Source organism: Choristoneura fumiferana, chromosome 23, assembly GCF_025370935.1.
Source record: "Choristoneura fumiferana chromosome 23, NRCan_CFum_1, whole genome shotgun sequence".
Taxonomy (NCBI): Eukaryota; Metazoa; Arthropoda; class Insecta; order Lepidoptera; family Tortricidae; genus Choristoneura; species Choristoneura fumiferana.
The window spans coordinates 9,939,233-9,959,152 of record NC_133494.1 but is presented as its reverse complement, the minus strand read 5'-3'; positions in this window follow the sequence as shown (position 1 = coordinate 9,959,152).

Here is a 19,920-nt window from a genome sequence, read left to right as displayed (position 1 = left end):
GAATCAGAATATTATGAAGTCAACCCTGAAGACATCGCCAGTAATCTCGGGTATTCAACGCGACGTGAATCTTTGCCGTTTTTATTTAAATTTATGCAACGCAAGATGATTAATAATTCACGGGAAAAAGGGAATTAAAAAATATGCTTTGCCGTCGGCACTAATATCAGTTAAATGTTCGTGGAATAAAAATGAATTCGCTGTGGTTGAGCTTTGAAAAATTGTTAATTTGAAAAGTTATTCCCCGTTTTCCCAGCGTGGGGCTGGCATAAAGCACCAGTGGACAAGCCGACAGGTTAGCGGAGTCCACGTATAAATTATGGCATAAAATGTGCTGTCAACGGCGATCTCGCTTGTTGCATGTACCCTTTATTATCGACGGTCTCTCACAGCCAGTATATTAATCATAAACGGAGCACGCCTTATCAGAAGAAAATACGTAAACAAACAATTTCGTTCTGTTAATCTGGCCTCGCTCATTCCAAATTAGCATAAATACCAAATGAAAATTTTCGCGGTATCAACTCGGTTGACTTTGCTTTGTGCTGATTTCTTGGCCGCCGCGCCCACAAGGCCGTATTTAAACTATATGAATGCTTTCTTCTCCTCCCGGGGGCTATTCTGGACGTAATTACGCTGTTATGACTACGTAATTAATTGCAAAGTTTTGGGTTTGCTTGGATTTAACGCAACGGTATGGTTTAGACTAAATTACTTTGTTAGGCTAGATTATAGCTTCAATTGTTTATCAACTAAACAACTACAGGAGCTCTCCTGCTTTTATTGTGAACTAATTCGAACTAATTTTATGATTTAAATTCGGGTTTTGTTCCGCGTATCTTGATTTTAGAGCAGCTCGATATTTCGGCACAGTTGCATGCGCCATGATCACGAGACGACGATGACGACGAATTCTAACTGCTCCTCATTAAGGTTTGTAAATATAATACAGTATGTTCAATACAGGAATGGACAGAAGGAAAATATATAGGCTCTTTATAATGCACGCTTTAGGAAGTCATTTAATATTGCATTTCTTTGTATACATTCTAAACTAAATTCTAATTAAAATATCGAAGACGTCAATATATTAGTTTCAATCATTCATATCTATATCTACTCACAAAATTATAACTTCATCTTATTACTTTCTTTATTCATCATCATCATCATCATTATTACGACTTCACAAAAATGTTTAGAACCCCTTCTCTGTGACCTTCTAGACTCCAATGTTTATCCTGAATGGACTATAGGGACTACAAACAAGTACTTGTATAATTCAACCTCCGTATTTCAAACTGATAGGCTTCGATTTTTAACCCCCGACGCAAAAAGAGGGGTGTTATTAATCTTATCTCACATAAAGTTTAACCGGCATAACTTGTTAACAAGGCTACATTGCCGTCCTTTATTTCTAAAATACATAAATATATAAACCGTAATGGAGATGTATGACCCCAACCGCAATCGGGTGCGACCGCGGGCCGCGGCACCCAACCTCTGGATCCTAATGGAACATTTACTTTGATCTTGTAGACTTCGACCACCACACTGATTCAGAATCCATTCAACTTACTCTGAGATGATGATGAGATGAGAGATGATGATGGTACTTTTGAAACTGTCTATTTTGGTTTTTAGGAAAATTTTAATGGTGCGATACTTTTCATTTGTAGTTTTAAGTTAAGTATAGAGTATTTGGCAAACTTAAATACGATGGCAAACGTCGTGATTTAAGGTCGTGATCAAAAATATTGATCGCTGTCTGAGGATGCTAATCAATGATGAATGATTAATTCAGTAATAACCACTCAGCTGCTCGCGTGAACAAGAAAACGGCCATGAATTGCTCTTGTCTTGCGCTGCAATAGCGACGCAGTGTATGTCACAGCCTTTTTTATATGATGGGGGAAACAAGCAGGTGGGTCACCTGATAAAAAGCAATCACCACCGCCATAGACATCCATAACTTAAGCTGAGTTACGGATGCGTTGCCGGCCCTATAACTGCAAACTAAATGCAACTGCCGACTGGTCATTCCTTTCAATGCGACGGCCAACTGCGAGGGAACTGAAGTGGAAAATATATGGGCAGTCGGCAATTGCCAGGCCCTGAGTATTTCTCAAAAAGTTGTCTCGACATGAAATTGACAAGAAATCCGTTTTGTCAAGAAATTATTAACAATGAACGAGATCATAAAACACAAACTGCATAAAATATCCAAAATTTCTTGACATCAGGATTAACGCCACGAAATCTTGTGAAGAAAAAATCTTAATTTTGTAACTACATCGAAACTTTCTATTGGATCCAACAAGAAAAAATATCTGATTTTTTATCACCTTTACCACAAAGTTTTGTTTATATTTTTTTGTATTGAAATAGCGTCAGGAAATATATTTTTTTTTAATAAGCGGACAACTGAAAATGGACAACTTTTTGAGAAATAGTCCCGCTAATAGTGAGAGAAGGACGGTACGTTACGAACTTCGTTTTCGAATTTCGTAGTAGCCCCCCCAGTTGCGTTGTGTTTGGAACACAGTCAAAATCCCGATTTAGGGTTCCTTAGTCAACTAGGAGCCCTTATAGTTTCGCCATGTTCGTCTGTCTGTCTGTCCGTGGCCAAGCTCAGAGACCGTTAGTAGGTACTAGAAAGCTGTAATTTGGCATGAATATGCTCAGTCATGCCGACAAAGTGGTAAAATAAAAAAATAAAACGTTTTTTTTAGGGTAAGTAAGTACCTAATAGACGTAAAGTGGGGGTGATTTTTTTTCTCGATTTACGCTATAGTATGCGGGGTATCGTTACCTAGGTCTTTTAAAACCATTGGGACACCACTTTTCTGCCACGACAATTTTTTGATTCAGTGATCTGTTTGCGAAATATTCAACTTTAAAGTGCAAATTTTCAAAAAAATCGAGCGTCCTTGTGCGTATCTGGCACGCTCTTGGCCGGTTTTATTTTCTTTAAAATCATTTTAAATTAATATGTTACATGCTCTTAACACGGTAACATTACTCTTCGAGACAATTAAATCCAAAGAAAACTTTTATTTGTTTGTAATTCGAGATTAACTAAGATTTTGTTATTTGGAGGGATCTTTGCAGAATAAAGTTTATTCTCGAACACAGCTAGTGCGACGTAATTCGTTTTCTAATTAGACCAGCTACGAAGACTAATTTTTGATACGTATAAAATGCTAATTTACCTAGTTCGCTTCCCAACAGTTGTTCAAAAGTTACACGGCACTTGGCTTTTTGAACTGACTGATATCCTCGAAATTTTATTTTCACTATCCCGTTATACTACTTTTTGTGTGAAAACATATATGAATACGTAGGTATCACCATTACATTGGGACGGGATGTTCAAAATAATATAATCATGAGTTGCTCACTTAGATTTAAGGTAACCTAGTATTTATTAAGTTATTTTGTAAAAAGGAACTATTTGAATAAATTATCAAATGATCATTGTTATAATTAAATTAATTACCGTGATACTAATAATGAGTGGCGACAATACAAATAATATTATTTTTCCACGGTTGTTCACTAACTCTAGTTGGTTACCTAAGTAAGAGGAAATAGAGCTGAAATATGTTTGTTCAAGGGAATAGACACCATTTTTGAAAAATTGTGCCTAATGCTATTAATAAGTAATAGCTTAGCCCAGTTATTCAGGAATAAGTAATTGTGAGTGCATTCGTTACAAACATAAATAAAATCAAATAAATATTATCATGCATGGCACTAGACTAGGCAACGGATAAACATACTTATATAGATAAATACATATTTAAATATGTATTAAACATCCAAGACCCGAGAGCAAATATTCGTATTATTCATACAAATATCTGCCCCGGCCGGGGATCGAATCCGGGACCTCAGGTTTCGTAGTCAGGTTCTCTAACCACTTGGCCATCCGGACGTCAAATACAAATCATACATAAAAATATAAATCTCTTTACAATATTAGAGTAGATTGATGAAGCTACGTTTTCCCTACTGTCCTCAGACTCCGTCCGTCCCGTTAGCACGCAGGTTGGAGTCCATTCATCGCTTTGAGTATTTATAAATACTCAAAGATTCATCGTAACTGCCGTTGGCACCCGCATTACCGCGTGATTATACTCCCCATTAGTAGGTAGGTAGTACTGCCCTACCATATCCTTTTTATTTAGTACCAGTATCTTTATACTTAATCATGTTTGTATTCCGTGTGATAAACTCTTCTTATAATAAACCAGGACAAGCGTCTGAAGTAAAATACTCATAAAATGAACTTTTGCTTTAATCTCATATTAATATCAGTGTGAAATTCCAGCGTACCAGAGATTAGAACCTTTTTACAATAAATGTCATGATGATTTTATCGGTGGATCATCAGTGGGTGTACGGAATGTCAATATGATATTCGCAGGGAAAAGTTACTATCCTGGTATTTGGTTTATATGATTGTAATTACAAAAAAGATCGCGTACTACACCTACGTGTATTTAAGCGAGTTTATTCACGCGTGTGTTTTTCGATCAAATTCACGAATTCAGCACACACACAAGCAAAAACTACTGGATCACACGAACTATACTACTGGATACGCGAACTCCCTCAAGCATATAATATCCGGCCTTTACATAAAAGGTTAGTACCTATACGAGTACACGATACATCAATACTGATTCTAAAATGTTCAAGACAACGCGTACAATAGCGCCTCAATTCGTTATTACAACTGTCGCTTTCTCAGGAAGTCAAACGTTTAATTAATGTTCGAATTGGAATCGAGATACACGTTGTCGTTTCATTAAAATGTTGTTAATGCAGTACTAATTAATTTGCCGGGCCTTTATCGTCGTTGTCGTGAGGCACTGCATTGAAATTGGTAAAGCTGCGGCAACACTACAGCTGATTAAAATTTAATTAGCGTCACTTGTTCGCGTAAGTCGGCAGCACATTTCAAGATTTACAGTTTGTTCTCACAGATAATGGGGGAAACGAGCCTTGAAAGCGGCATTACCTCGTTCACTGCGAGATATGTGAGCTGTTCAGTGCCCTTAGTGTAAGTTTTCGGTTACAAAATACGTCTCGATCGCGTTCGCGTTAAAATCTCAATTTGTATGCAAACACGAACAGCGCCTCTAGCGGAACGTTTGCGATGTTCGTGTTTCCATACAAATTGAGATTTTAACGCGAACGCGATCGAGACGTATTTTGTAACCGAAAACTTACACTCAGGTTACAGTACCCCTAGTGTAAGTTTTCGGTTACAAAATACGTCTCGATCGCGTTCGCGTTAAAATCTCAATTTATATGGAAACACGAACAGCGCCTCTAGCGGAACGTTTGCGATGTTCGTGTTTCCATACAAATTGAGATTTTAACGCGAAAGCGATCGAGACGTATTTTGTAACCAAAAACATACACTAAGGGCACAGGTCCGCGTTTTGACTTCCCGCTCTTATCCCCACTCGTAAAGAAGCTCAAGGACTGTTCCTCTTTTAGATCCTCCGAAAATGCTTCTTAGGATCTTAAAGTACCTACGTAGATCCCGCGTTCAACCTTTTACGTCGTTTCTAGGTAAGTATTTAGAGTCTAAAACATTTGCTAAGCCTTGAATGCTTATTAAATACGAGTGGGTATCATTTGTGTACAATTTAGGTTCTTTAAATTAGGAGCAAAAATAGTCAGGTCCGGTAAATGAAAGAAAAGAAAATGATGATAAATCATTGATTTTCAAACCTGACCGCATTAACCGAAACAATTTGTGTTTTGTTTGCTCAAATTTCAACTTATTTTTGCATTTTAAAACTGTTATAATGTTGAATAAATGTATTTTCTTTCTTTCTTTCTTTAAACACAAAAATAATATAATAATTTATGTTAACCTACCTACTAAGATTTAATCCAGAACGGGAACAATAGATATTCAACCCAACTACGTACCCCACCAGCCCACCACATACATCACCAACATCACGTATCAAAATACTTACCTACCCACCTACCTACCTACATATTTATCTGCTTAACTGTCTAATTACCTACCTACCTTACCTTCTACTGAATCAGATACAGTAAACAGTGTGACTGAACCAAAGGTTGGAATAATTAGAGCATCACGGCAGCTTCGCAGGGCCTACTAATGAAGTTCCCTTTAGTTGTAGTTAATGTAAGTGTAACTTCATAATTGACGCCGCGATTTCCTCCGCAGACGAGAATCTAACCAATTAAAGCTGCCGTGCATTATTAATTTAATTACAGATTACAGTATCAGGTTTGTAATGGCATAACATTACATGACTTAATATCGCAATATCTTAATACATCATTTAGTTGCTTTTAACGTTCAGTGGAAACTTCAAACTTCAAACGAGTACCTAGATTTAGGGTAAAAAGGAGAGAAAAGGAGAAAATAATGAAAATAATGATGATGGTTAAATGTATATAAATAAATAAATATATTTTTCAACTCCTGATCACCGATTAAAAATCGTGGTCGGAATAAGAGTTACATAAGCCAGTCATATTCAGGATACAACTGAAATGAAAATTTAATACTAGGAAACATACTGTTTACTGTATATAAATCTACTTAGATTGATTATTTAATATATTATAGGATAATAATATAGGACACGTATTTTTTCTTTGTCAATTAACCAAAACTTTATGAATTAAAAACGAAATTTTAACACAACATTACATGACTAAATACCGCGGTATATTAATAGATCATTTAGTTGCTTTTACTGTATATAAATCTACTCAGATTGGTTATTTTATATATTTATAATTCCAGAGAATATAGGACACGTATTTTTTCTTTGTCAATTAAACAAAACATTATGAATTAAAAATCGGATAAATTAAAAACGAATTTTTTCACAAACTTACTACCTATTATTTATCATTAATTTATATTTATCTCGTTTCTTCAAATCGTCTAGTAACTGAATTTTGATCCAGTTTATTTTGTTGGATATCTACTTGAGTTTTGTTACACACATCACGCATCTCGTTACGTGATCACACTGATCTGACAATGTAATAATGAAATAACGTTAGCGAAAAAAAATTACATTTACTTTCACTTTTTAATGTTTCTTTTTATCACAAACAAAAAGTGCTGTGGAGATCTCCTGTGACAACTAATATAAGTAAGTACCTGGACTTAACGCAAGGACATTTTTCGTTTTTCTGGTTTAAGTTTTAGCAAAAACCAATGGCTGTATAATTTTACCATAACGTTGCCGAGGTATTTACTTACCTTAATATTCGTGAAAAATTACCTTTATCGACATCTGGCTTTGATACCGCAACCACTCTTTTATTCATCAAACAGGTAACAAATGGACCCTTTTTCACGGCGGACTGGCCTGATTGATGGCGCTTGGTGCGCCTCGGAAATGACACCAGAAGAAAAACAATAGTCCTTTACATCCACATTATGCCAATTTACTACATTTCGAACAGCAGCTAATCAATAACAAGTTTGTACTCAGCTGCGCGGGAACTTTGTTTGAGTTCTATTTAACTTTAATACAACAATCTTACTCGGCAGAGGTGATTTAAACTTTTTGCAAGCTGTTTGAGTTGTTTAACAGCGATTAAACGGGGGAACTGAAAGGCTCTATCGCGGGCTGCTCGCGTTAATCTGCTGGGAACTAGCGAACTAACTAGGGATATTTATTACGTGTTGTTGCCTCTTTAAGAACCTATAAGTATAGCTACCTATACGGCAGTGGTAATTTTTGTGATGAAGTCGTAATCACAATGATGTTGTTATTAACAAACGCAACAGAAAAAATAAAACTGCTAAACATTTTAGTCACGTTCTGAAGAGGCCTGGGACAAAAATGATTCTTACCTTAAACCGGATAACGAGAAGTCATAATCCGATTCGTTCCAATTTATTAGATAAAATTAAAACATCGTGACAGGAATGAAACAACTGTAAGAATAAAAATAAGTCATTAATTTAATACTGGTAGCGGTGCTTCATCTGAAGTAAGTTAACGCATTATAAATTAACAACAAAATAAATACTGCACTTTTTCTGACTTTATTTTGGCCTTATTTAAATACAGACTTTTTTTTCTCATCCCATTATTTAATGATTATCGCATGAGTAAACATTTGCCTATAAATGTGTAATTTTATACCCTTTCAATTTCACTTGTCTTTACTACTAATCCCAAGACCCTTCCTCGCCTCTATTCTTATTTTCAAAACAAATGAATCACTGTCCTAACTGACAGCAACATAGTGAACTCTTTAGCGTTAAATCACAAACCCAAACAACGTAAGTGGGAATCGTTCGCGCCAAATTTCTGTAATAACGTTAGGTTTTTGTCAGCATCTGCTCATCGGTCAGGGGGAGTCGCGATTCGTCTTCGTTACGACGACTCTGCCCGCAACCTGCCAACATTCATCAAGAGAACCTCTGCCCATTATACTGTGGCCACATTGAAGAATGGAATTCACGAAATATTGCCTCAGTCTAACAAAAGACTACCTTTTGCGTAAAACATTTAATACCTAGTTACAGAATGAAATTTCGGAAATTTGCTTTATTTCGCTGGAATTCAGGTAATTACACTTGAGTTTAGTAACGATCTTCTTTTGATTTTATATTTCTCAGAATTTTCTACGATGGTTGGGTTTGTGTTTATTTATAAATACAGTAACGCGAGTATTAAATAATAATAAAAAGGTCATGGTGACATTTGACACCAATTGACCTATTCCCAAACTAATCAAAGATTGTACTATGGGTGTTAGGCAACGGATAAACATATTTATATAGATAAATACATGCTGAGGGATAGTTTGAAATACATGCTTAAATACGTAGTAAACGTCCAAGACCCGAGAATAAATATTCGTATTATTCATACAAATATCTGCCCCGGCCGGGGATCGAACCCGGGACCTCAAGCTTCATAGTCAGGTTCTCTAACCACTTGGTCGCTTGGTCATTCGGTAAATTAATCCTAACTTATTAGTTTATTAATGCGCAGTTAACTCTGTCTATCTGTCTGTTACCTCTTCATCCTTAAAACACTGAACCTATTAAACCTATGGATTTTGGTATGGGGATAGTATGAGACCCTGGAAAGGATGTAGGATACCTTTATCCCGGAAAGTTTGATGGTTCCCGTGGGATAGCAATAAAACGAATTCTTCATAGACATCATCACGTGTTGCTCGTAGGTATAAAAGCGACTGTTACGTCAAGTAGGACTTGGTTATTTAAAATTTTTAAATGAACTCAATCACCGCGTCTACTCGTGACATCTTCTTATATCGCTAATAATAAATTAAATATCGTTTTCAGATCAAAATGAGTATCATTTTGAAGACCGGTTTGGTGAGTATCCGTGTGAGTATCACACAATATAAAATTTCAACCACAAACCGTTTCATAAGGAAAATTATTGCTGGGCATGTCCGAGATGTAGAGGAATTAAGAACAAAACAGGAACAGTGTTCAATAATTCAAGCTCGCATTATAACACAGACATCTTTTACTAATATTAGGTAGTTAAAGCCTATACAAATTGCTTTGTTAATGACAGATTCATATGAGTATGACAGATGACAGAGCCAGAACTATTTCTACTTTGTCAAGGGCAGACCTCTTGAGGGGAGGTTTGACCTTAAAGGAGGCCTAGTAAGTTATTCTTTGAGTAAAACAATAAGACTTTTTAACAATTTTTTAATTAAAAATTTAACACAAAAAATAACAGGCCTAATTTGACAAAATTAAAAGTGAAAGTATCACGAGAATCTCAGGTAGTAAGTTCAAGCGATTTTATTGAGAGGTGGTTCTGATTATTCGGTCTCCCTGGCCTACACTTCCCTGGAGTCGGAGAGAAGAACCCGGAGCGAAGAGGGCTGGCCACAGCAGGGGGGCCTGGTCCAGCTGAGCGGTCGTCGGTGCCGAGGTCAAAGGGGCCTTAGGGCGGCAGGACGAGCAGCCTGGACAGTGTTCCACGCCGGAACGATCAGGGTCTTGGACGAGCCAGGAAGGATGTGCAGTACTCCGGAAGTTAGGGCCGTCAGGGCTTAGTGTCAGGTTAGGGCGTAAAGGAGCCGCCTGAGCCGTGAGAGCTGTAGCCGAACGGAGCTTTGAAAGTTGTACGAAGGTTTGTAAGCCGTACAAAGGTGTGGAAGTTGAAGCCGTACGGAGGTTGCCCTGTAAATTAGGTGGTGTCAGTTGTGGTCCAGTGCTAGATTGTTTGCCAGTCACTCCTCTGCAGCGATGCACCAACTCTTAGGGCGAGCTGAATTGCAGTGAGTGGCAAGGACAATCATACGGAGTTACAGGCAGGCAAAGGAAAGTGATTCTAGTTTTATATAATTATTTTTAAGAAACAAAAGGTAAAATAAATAGCCTAAGTGACCGTTAAAATTTGAAATACAACAGTTCACTAAATAACCGTTAGAGGATTACATTTGAAATTAAACGTTACTTAGCTGAGTTTGAATTTATTTTAACACCGGTACGCATCCGTTGCATAAAAGTAATAAGCATTAACATAGGTTCTGAGTTTATAACAACGGATGAGAGAAATTAACAAGTGTTAAAATATTAAGTATAAGAATTGTTTGAAATAAAAGATTCCCTGGCCAGGGGAAGCCTTCAGTTCAATTACACAAAGTTAAATTATAAAGAAAATAATTATAATAAAATACACAGAAAAACACAAGAGTTAAATATCGGAGAACTTACCAAGTCTGGGCGTATGGAGCTTTCGAGGGAGCTGTTTAGTGTAGTATGAGCTGTTGAATGTGTGTTTTACAGCTGTGCTTCAGCTTTTAAGGGCGAGAATATTACAGTTAGAATCCCCCGGTCACAGCTGATCGACAGCACCCCCCTTGGCCGACAAAAACGGTCAAGGGTGAGTTGGTTATAGATATATTTAGTCGTACAAACTCGTGTAGTAAATGAGTGTAATAAAATGCCTACTTTTATAAAATAAATAAGTAAATAATAAATAAATATTAAATACATATTATTACGTAAATAAATGAGTCAAGAGAAACTACGGTGGCGACCTCTAGAGTTCGTCCGCCATTCTGCTCAGAGATCCCTTATTGAGGAAAGCGCCATCTAGCTTACACTGAGCTAACTAAGATGTCAGCGATCGCCTGTGTGCATTGTGACAGTACGCCCGTCCCTCCAAAAGAAATTTGAGCCTCATAGCAAATTTCGTTAAAATAAAAAAAAAAAATACTCTATGACATAACTCTTACATACGTCGTCTCTCATACTATGATCATACTTCTACTCTCATGGCGGGTCAACAACAACAGAGGCTTGTTGACCCTTATGTCAAGGGAATAAAATGTGTTAATGGAAGGTGGACGTTGTATGCATTCATAAAAATATATAGACAATTAATTAAATCTGTGATTGAAATTACCATCCGTTCCAATCATTAGAGTTTTGAATTACAGAGGCTAAGGGCATATTTTACGTGTTACCAACCGCACGGGTTCCGTAATTCAAATTTTAAAATACTTTTTAACGAGTTGCAAGTTCTCGGGTAAAGGCTTAAGGACAGATCAATTAATATTATAATAATGAGTGGCGGACCGCGACAAATGATTATACTAGTTTAGCGTGTACCAAGTAATATGTACGCGCTATAAGATTTAAAGAAATAATAGTGCAAAAGGGTGCAGCTATTATACGTCCGCGCGGAGGCGGCGCGCTAAAATGACTTGATTCTATAAATAGAACCGTGCGTCTAAGTGATAAGGGAGTGTGATAAGACAAAAATTAAATTAATACGCGTGCGCATTCGCCGGTGCTAAACGGAGACTGATGTGACGGCGCGCGACAGCTGATCGCCCGTCCAGATGCATTATGTAATTAGTACATTGAAAAGGAAGCAAGTGTGAAGCATATAAACAATTAATTAATCTGTGATTGGAATTACCATCCGTCCCAATCATTAGAGCTTTGAATTACAGAGGTTAAGGGCATATTTAACGTGTTACCAACCGCACGATTCCGTAATCCAAAATATTAAAATACTTTTTAACGAGTTGCAAGTTCTCGGGTAAGGGCTTAGGACAGATTAATTAATGTTATTGCAATTATATATTGACCGCGAGAGGGCCTAGCGAAGTATAGACATATTTGAAGTGTTAAGCACGCGAGTTATCAGATTAAAAGAAGTTATTAAAAAAAAGAGATGTAATATGATTTGTCTGCGCGCTGAGGCGCAGCGCTAATAAGTTATAATACTAAGTATAAATAAATAAAATTGGGCTTCTAGGTATGTAATAATAAAGTGAGATAAGAGGTTTTTAAAAATAACATGCTTGCGCATGAGCCGGAGTTAAACATGGCTGAGTGGAAAGCGATGCGTGTGGCTGCTGTTCTAGGTGCATTTAAATGTAGGTAAACAACCTTGCTAGGCAAGTAATTAGGTTGTTCATCATTTATTTAGCTTGCGCGGTTACTACCTGCGCTTGAGGGAGTTGTAAGTAATTCTATGGCAGAGCATAGTTACGAAATACCGCAGTTAAATATAAGAGTACCCTAATCTATTTTATAAAAAGCGTTAACCTGTCTGTTCGCGATCGAAGTATAATGATCTCTAAGCAGGGAACAGACGGTCGAAAATAGAGAGCACACGCATAATATATAAGAAATAAGAGATAACTGGTTTTATTAACTCTGCGACCAGTTGATTTTTAGCAAGCACTCGAGTAGTATGATATGAATGTTGTGAGTTGTGTTGGTGGTTTGTGTAGTATGATAGCCAAATGTGGTATTTCTTCGACACACAGTACCTAAATTTAACTCTCCGTATGTTACAGTGCTAAGAAAATTAAGTAGTAGGACACAAGAAATAATAGTGTTGTGTATCTCCCAGTAATGATCGAATGTAAAATTTAATTAAGAGACCGCGTTGAAGTTAAGTTAATAATAAAGTTTGGAAAAAAAATGTCAGTGTGTTTACCGAGATAATGATAAACTGATTTTGATGAAAGATCTAAATAGTGGTTCAGATATTTTAAAAATATAGAAATATCGTTGCTTTTCTATAAAATTGTAGGTATTTCAAATACGTTATTTAAAAATGATTTGAATCGTTAGAATTTCAAATTCAGTGGTTGGCAGTCACTAAATTTAAAATAACTGTTTCACTTGAAGCAGCGGTGAACAATATTAGTGAAAGTATAATTGGCGTCAGTTACGGTTTAAATTTAACTTGATGAAAATTAGTAGGTAGAATTTGAATTGAACCGTTAACGTATTTGAATTTAGTTAATGCAACAATATTTAGTTAACTTTAGGGTATAGATTGAAATTGTCGTTGAGATTTGAATTTTAAAACGCCGTCCGTTTCAACTGTGGCAAGTGACAGTTGAAATTCAAATAGGCCGTTGACGAGAAAGTGGTCAAAGGTCGGCAGAGTATTTGAATTTAAAGATAACGGTAAAGCGGTTTTAAAATTAGAGTTATTAAAAGAAAAAAAAAACTATTAAATGAACCACTTAAGGGATCTCGGTAACTGAAACACTGGTTATGCCTATTATTCGCCTCTTACGAATTCCTAGACGGGGAATGGCGTTATTCTAAGCCCCGACCACCATACAGGGGGCGAGAAAAACAGGGTACTTACTGCGAGATACACAGAACACACAAGATACACAATAAATTTTTGCACAATCACTGCAATTCTAGGCAAGAAAAACGTAACAATCAGAACCTCTCAAAAAAAAAACCCACGGGCGCCACTGTCAAGGGCAGACCTCTTGAGGGGAGGTTTGACCTTAAAGGAGGCCTAGTAAGTTATTCTTTGAGTAAAACAATAAGACTTTTTAACAATTTTTTAATTAAAATTAACACAAAAAATAACAGGCCTAATTTGACAAAATTAAAAGTAAAAGTATTACGAGAATCTCAGGTAGTAAGTTCAAGCGATTTTATTGAGAGGTGGTTCTGATTATTCGGTCTCCCTGGCCTACACTTCCCTGGAGTCGGAGAGAAGAACCCGGAGCGAAGAGGGCTGGCCACAGCAGGGGGGCCTGGTCCAGCTGAGCGGTCGTCGGTGCCGAGGTCAAAAGGGGCCTTAGGGCGGCAGGACGAGCAGCCTGGACAGTGTTCCACGCCGGAACGATCAGGGTCTTGGACGAGCCAGGAAGGATGTGCAGTACTCCGGAAGTTAAGGCCGTCAGGGCTTAGTGTCAGGTTAGGGCGAAAAGGGGCCGCCTGAGCCGTGAGAGCTGTAGCCGAACGGAGCTTTGAAAGTTGTACGAAGGTTTGTAAGCCGTACAAAGGTGTGGAAGTTGAAGCCGTACGGAGGTGCCCTGTAAATTAGGTGGTGTCAGTTGTGGTCCAGTGCTAGATTGTTTGCCAGTCACTCCTCTGCAGCGATGCACCAACTCTTAGGGCGAGCTGAATTGCAGTGAGTGGCAAGGACAATCATACGGAGTTACAGGCAGGCAAAGGAAAGTGATTCTAGTTTTATATAATTATTTTTAAAAACAAAGGTAAAAATAAATAGCCTAAGTGACCGTAAAATTTGAAATACAACAGTTCACTAAATAACCGTTAGAAGATTACATTTGAAATTAAACGTTACTTAGCTGAGTTGAATTTATTTTAACACCGGTACGCATCCGTTGCATAAAAGTAATAAGCATTAACATAGGTTCTGAGTTTATAACAACGGATGAGAGAAATTAACAAGTGTTAAAATATTAAGTATAAGAATTGTTTGAAATAAAGATTCCCTGGCCAGGGGAAGCCTTCAGTTCAATTACACAAAGTTAAATTATAAAGAAATAATTATAATAAAATACACAGAAAAACACAAGAGTTAAATATCGGAGAACTTACCAAGTCTGGGCGTATGGAGCTTTCGAGGAGCTGTTTAGTGTAGTATGAGCTGTTGAATGTGTGTTTTACAGCTGTGCTTCAGCTTTTAGGGCGAGAATATTACAGTTAGAATTCCCCCGGTCACAGCTGATCGACAGCACCCCCCTTGGCCGACAAAAAACGGTCAAGGGTGAGTTGGTTATAGATATATTTAGTCGTACAAACTCGTGTAGTAAATGAGTGTAATAAAATGCCTACTTTTATAAAATAAATAAGTAAATAATAAATAAATATTAAATACATATTATTACGTAAATAAATGAGTCAAGAGAAACTACGGTGGCGACCTCTAGAGTTCGTCCGCCATTCTGCTCAGAGATCCCTTATTGAGGAAAGCGCCATCTAGCTTACACTGAGCTAACTACGATGTCAGCGATCGCCTGTGTGCATTGTGACAACTTTTGGCCACCATGAGCGCTGCGATAGATTTCATCACCCCCACCTAGTACTTCGCACCCTCCCAAATAGCGTTACAAATGACACTCTGACGTGACGTTTAATTTCCTAAAGAAAACTTTCTCCCTTTGCTCATCGTCGTGCGAAACAAAAGACGCGAGACATTAATATCACGCACAAAGCGATACCGGGGTCTTACCTGCCTTAAGGCGTTGTTCAAAACAATGTTTAATTATTTACATTTCGTAAAGCGCTTTACTTTATTTGTGGCAGACACATTAAATCAAATATCTGAGGAAAATGGGGCAAAATTTGTTATTACAAATAATATTGGCGCGGAAAATAACGCGACAAGTTAATTTCCTGCATGAACGGCTTTTATGCTATTTTTAATGCTAATACATCGCTTCTTCAGGAGGTTCATTGATAAATTATCAATTTATTCTTACCCACCTTGGAAACTCATAAATTACAGTGACTAGTGCTGTGTGTCCTGTCCACGTAAGGATTACCGGTGGTTAATTAGGAATCATTCATAAGTGCTTGTTTTAGCCTAAATTGAATAAAGATATTTTTACTTTGACTTTGACTTTGATTTTGAATCCACAGCATAAACGATCCGTGATAAATGACCCATGTCTTGTGCATAGTTATGGTTTTTTTTCGTATTCGTATTGTCTTTGGTTTTTTTTATATTAAATTGAACATGTGCGTGTGCAAGTGCCAGACTACTGGGTAAAGCCTAGCACACGTTCGTTAGTTAGAAAATATTTCCTCAGTTAGACAAGACATAGCTGTATTCATTTATTTTTCAATTTTATTTATTTTATTATATTACCCTAATAAAAACAAAGTTACTCACATTCGTTCGTTCCTTACTTTACTACTTTACTTTAGGTACAGAAGATACATCTGAGCTCAGAAAAGGAAATCTAATACAAAGTTTGAAATATTTTGGTAGCTATACGTAGATTGGAGAATCTTGTTTGGCCCAATTTAGGGCAGACGGTTCACTGAAAAGTTTCAACAGTGGTATGCCATCACCCCATATCCGTATTGTTACGCTGGTTTTCCCAAAAGGCTTTCAAAGGGTTTATATAATTGGCTTAGCAAAGCCGACAATGGCGCCCTTTCAGCTAGTACTGTACATTTAAATTTAAGGTGAAATCTTTATTTCGTTCCATATAAACAGAGTCAGCAAATTAAAGTATCAAAACTTGAAAGTTATTGTTAGTTAGTTAGAGATCGCTCTGAAGCGATAAGGCCGCCTATTGCTTACCTTAGAAAATCTCTATGTATATACTTGTGTTTCTGTACTGCTTACTGTGTTGGTGTGCAATAAAGAGTTATTGTATTGTATTGTTATTTTATAAATTAAAGTAGAAATATTTTTGTCGGTTCTCAACTTATAATCTACTTCATGGTTCTGTGCCTTTTCGAATAATATTTTTTCCCAAATATTTCATTTGCCAACTGTTTTAGTTCCCAAGTCATGATTTCCTCTGAAACCATATTATTTTCGGAACTTTCATAAAACAAACCTAACCTACTGTGCTCTATAAAACCATAAGAAAATACATAGAGATTTTTTTTCTTTCGGAGAAAATTGAGAGTTGGGAAATGAATTAGAACTGCAAAAAAACTGCAGAACCCGCTGATGATTCATCATCTCATCATTGATTACTCGTAATATGAGTCATCGTCATCATTAGGTATCACCATATCAACCGTAGGACGTCCACTGTTGGACATAGGCCTCCCCATTTCTAAACTTACTTACTAGCCCTAAAACTATTAAGCTGCCCACTTCATAGCTATTTAAACTTATAAGGTACTAAAAGGCAGTTACGAATACGAACAAGATAATACTGCAATGTACTCGTACAAACACGAAATGAATGCTGAATATTCTTCCGAAAATCATTATAAACAACGACAGTCGTTTTCCCACTGCTGTTGAATTTTTGTCGTAAAATCTGCATACCTAAGATAATGACGAAAGTACCTACGTACCAAATTACCAACATAACCAGCCATAAAATGTTAAATTATACGTTAACTTTCTACAGACTCGAGAGCAAAACTGGCGAAACTAAGCCTTAAATGTCGTGCCTTGTCTCTCGAGCTCAACGGTTTTGCTCAGCAGCTCTACAACGAGAATACCCACTTTGACGAATCTTTTGCTGTCACAGGATTAAGAAAATGCTTATGACAACTAACCCTCCCCGGCACTCTAGGGCAACAAAAACAATTACTTTTTCCGCTTCCCCCAGCTTCCTTCTTTTACAATAGAACGCTACGCAAGTTAATTAAAGAGATTAATTCGAATTTGTGTTACAATACCTGTGTTGAAATAAATAAATGCGAGTCCATCGATCAATCGGCGAGTGTCGGCCGCCAACCGCTTCCAATATTCACAGGGATTGCCTCCGGATGATTTATTGTCTCCAGGATTATGTATGGAGTGGGCTTATATTGGGATATGAATAAAATCTTTGCCAGCCATCTGAAACAAATGACATTGGCAAATCTGTTTGCACGCCAGATTCAAGACGCGGTGATAATATTCTCGCCAGAACAATGACATGATCGAACGCAGTTGGCAAGTTCCAATATCGGAAAAATATTTTATACACGTAGAAACTTGTAGCTTGTAGTTAATATAAAAATGTTAATTGAAAAATACTGAATCGGTACTGAAATTATTCTTGTTTTGTCTTGTCCAAGGCTGGACACTCTTGTACTAGGTCTCGGACGCCTGAAAACTACTTAACAGAACTAATACATTCAAGCGGCAACTATCGATCAGTTAATTGGCTGCGTGCTTACAAAACTTAGTAACTAGCTCTTCCCATCGGTATTATTAACTTGAAAACTTCTACTGCGTTCTGAGTTGGTACGCAAGTAACTTTTATACTAAAATATTCGGTTTATTACAACTAACAGTTACTACAAAAATCAAAACAATTCGGCCACCAAAAGTATATCAGAAACCAATATCAGGCTTCCAAACGAATAGCTTATTAATTGACATACAAAAATCGCAAGTTAAAAAAAAATTGAAAAAAAACGAAACAGTGCCATTCTCCTAATTAAAATGTTTACGGGACCTACGCGTCTTGTGTTGCAATCTATTCCAATGTCAAAAGTTTCTCGTTTACATGCAGACATGGAAGCTTAATTTGAACGAATAAAATTTTACTTTTTTGACCGAATGTAGTGACATGTATTTTGATTGATCATAATCCATACTAATATTATAAATGCGAAAGTAACTCTGTCTGTCTGTCTGTCTGTCTGTCTGTTACGCTTTCACGCCTAAACCGCTGAACCGATTTTGATGAAATTTGGTACAGAGATAGAATAGACCTTGGGAAAGAACATAGGCTACCTTTTATCGCGAAAAAGAGGCTTTAAGGGGTTGAAATAGGGGATGAAAGTTTATATGGTGGAAGTTCGTCGCTGTCAAAGATAAAACTATGAAACTTGGCATTTAGGCACTTGATAAGAAATAAGTCTATATTTGTTTGAGCTTTTTAGAAAATTCGACCTGTGAGGGGATGAAATAGGGGATGAAAGTTTATGTGGAAGGTCGTCATTATCGAAGATAATTGGACGGTTCTTTATGAAACTTGCCATTTGGGCACGTGCTAAGAGATAAATACATATTTGTTCGCGCGTCTTTAAAAATTCTTCCTGTGAGGGGTGAAATAGGGGATGAAACTTTATATGGAAGATCGTCATTGTCGAAGATAAATCGATGGTTCTTTATGAAACTTGGCATTGGGCTACTTATAAGAAATAAATAGACTTGTTCAAGCGTTTTTGAAAATTTTACCTGCGAGGGGATGTTAGCAGAGGGGATGATGCAGTGTTAGCAGAGCCTTCTAAGCTCATAGGCGAAATGTACGCAATGTGGGGTCATTTTAGATGGCGTATTCACATAGACAGTCAGACATAAAAAATTATGATTTTCAGATTTTTCTTATTTATTGTGCAATAAGAGCTACCTTTATGCAAAATTCCAAGTTTCTAGACAGCCGGAAGTACCTATAACTTTTTCTATTAAGGCAATAGGTTTGGAAACACCTTTTTAATGACTATATCTTTTGATTGCCTTGACTTAGAGGTTTGATAGACGGACGGACGGATAGCAAAGTAATCCTATAAGGGTTCCATTTTTTCCTTTTTAGGTACGGAACCCTATATTTACTTGAAAATATGGGGATGAAAGTTCTTAAGGAATTCCAAACAAATTACTACATATAAGTATATCCTACCCTCCTAACTTACTATAAAGGACGTAGGGTGTCAAGAGTTCACTATAAAGAATTAGTCCTTTTGTGTTGGCAGGGTAGAATACACGTCGTATTGCTAAATTGTGGCTATCCGCAAAATATTTATGTTTTACCAAAGAACATCAGGTGGATGGATGGATGGAAGAACAAAAAAAATAGTTTATATTTATAGCAATGTATTAAATTAAAATAGGTTATTTTCGGTTAACCGTAGAAGTTACTATGTACTATTATTGGCAGAATAGGTATCCTAATAAATTAAATACTTCCCAAAATTACTATTCCACGCGACGAAGTCGCGGGCAAAAGCTA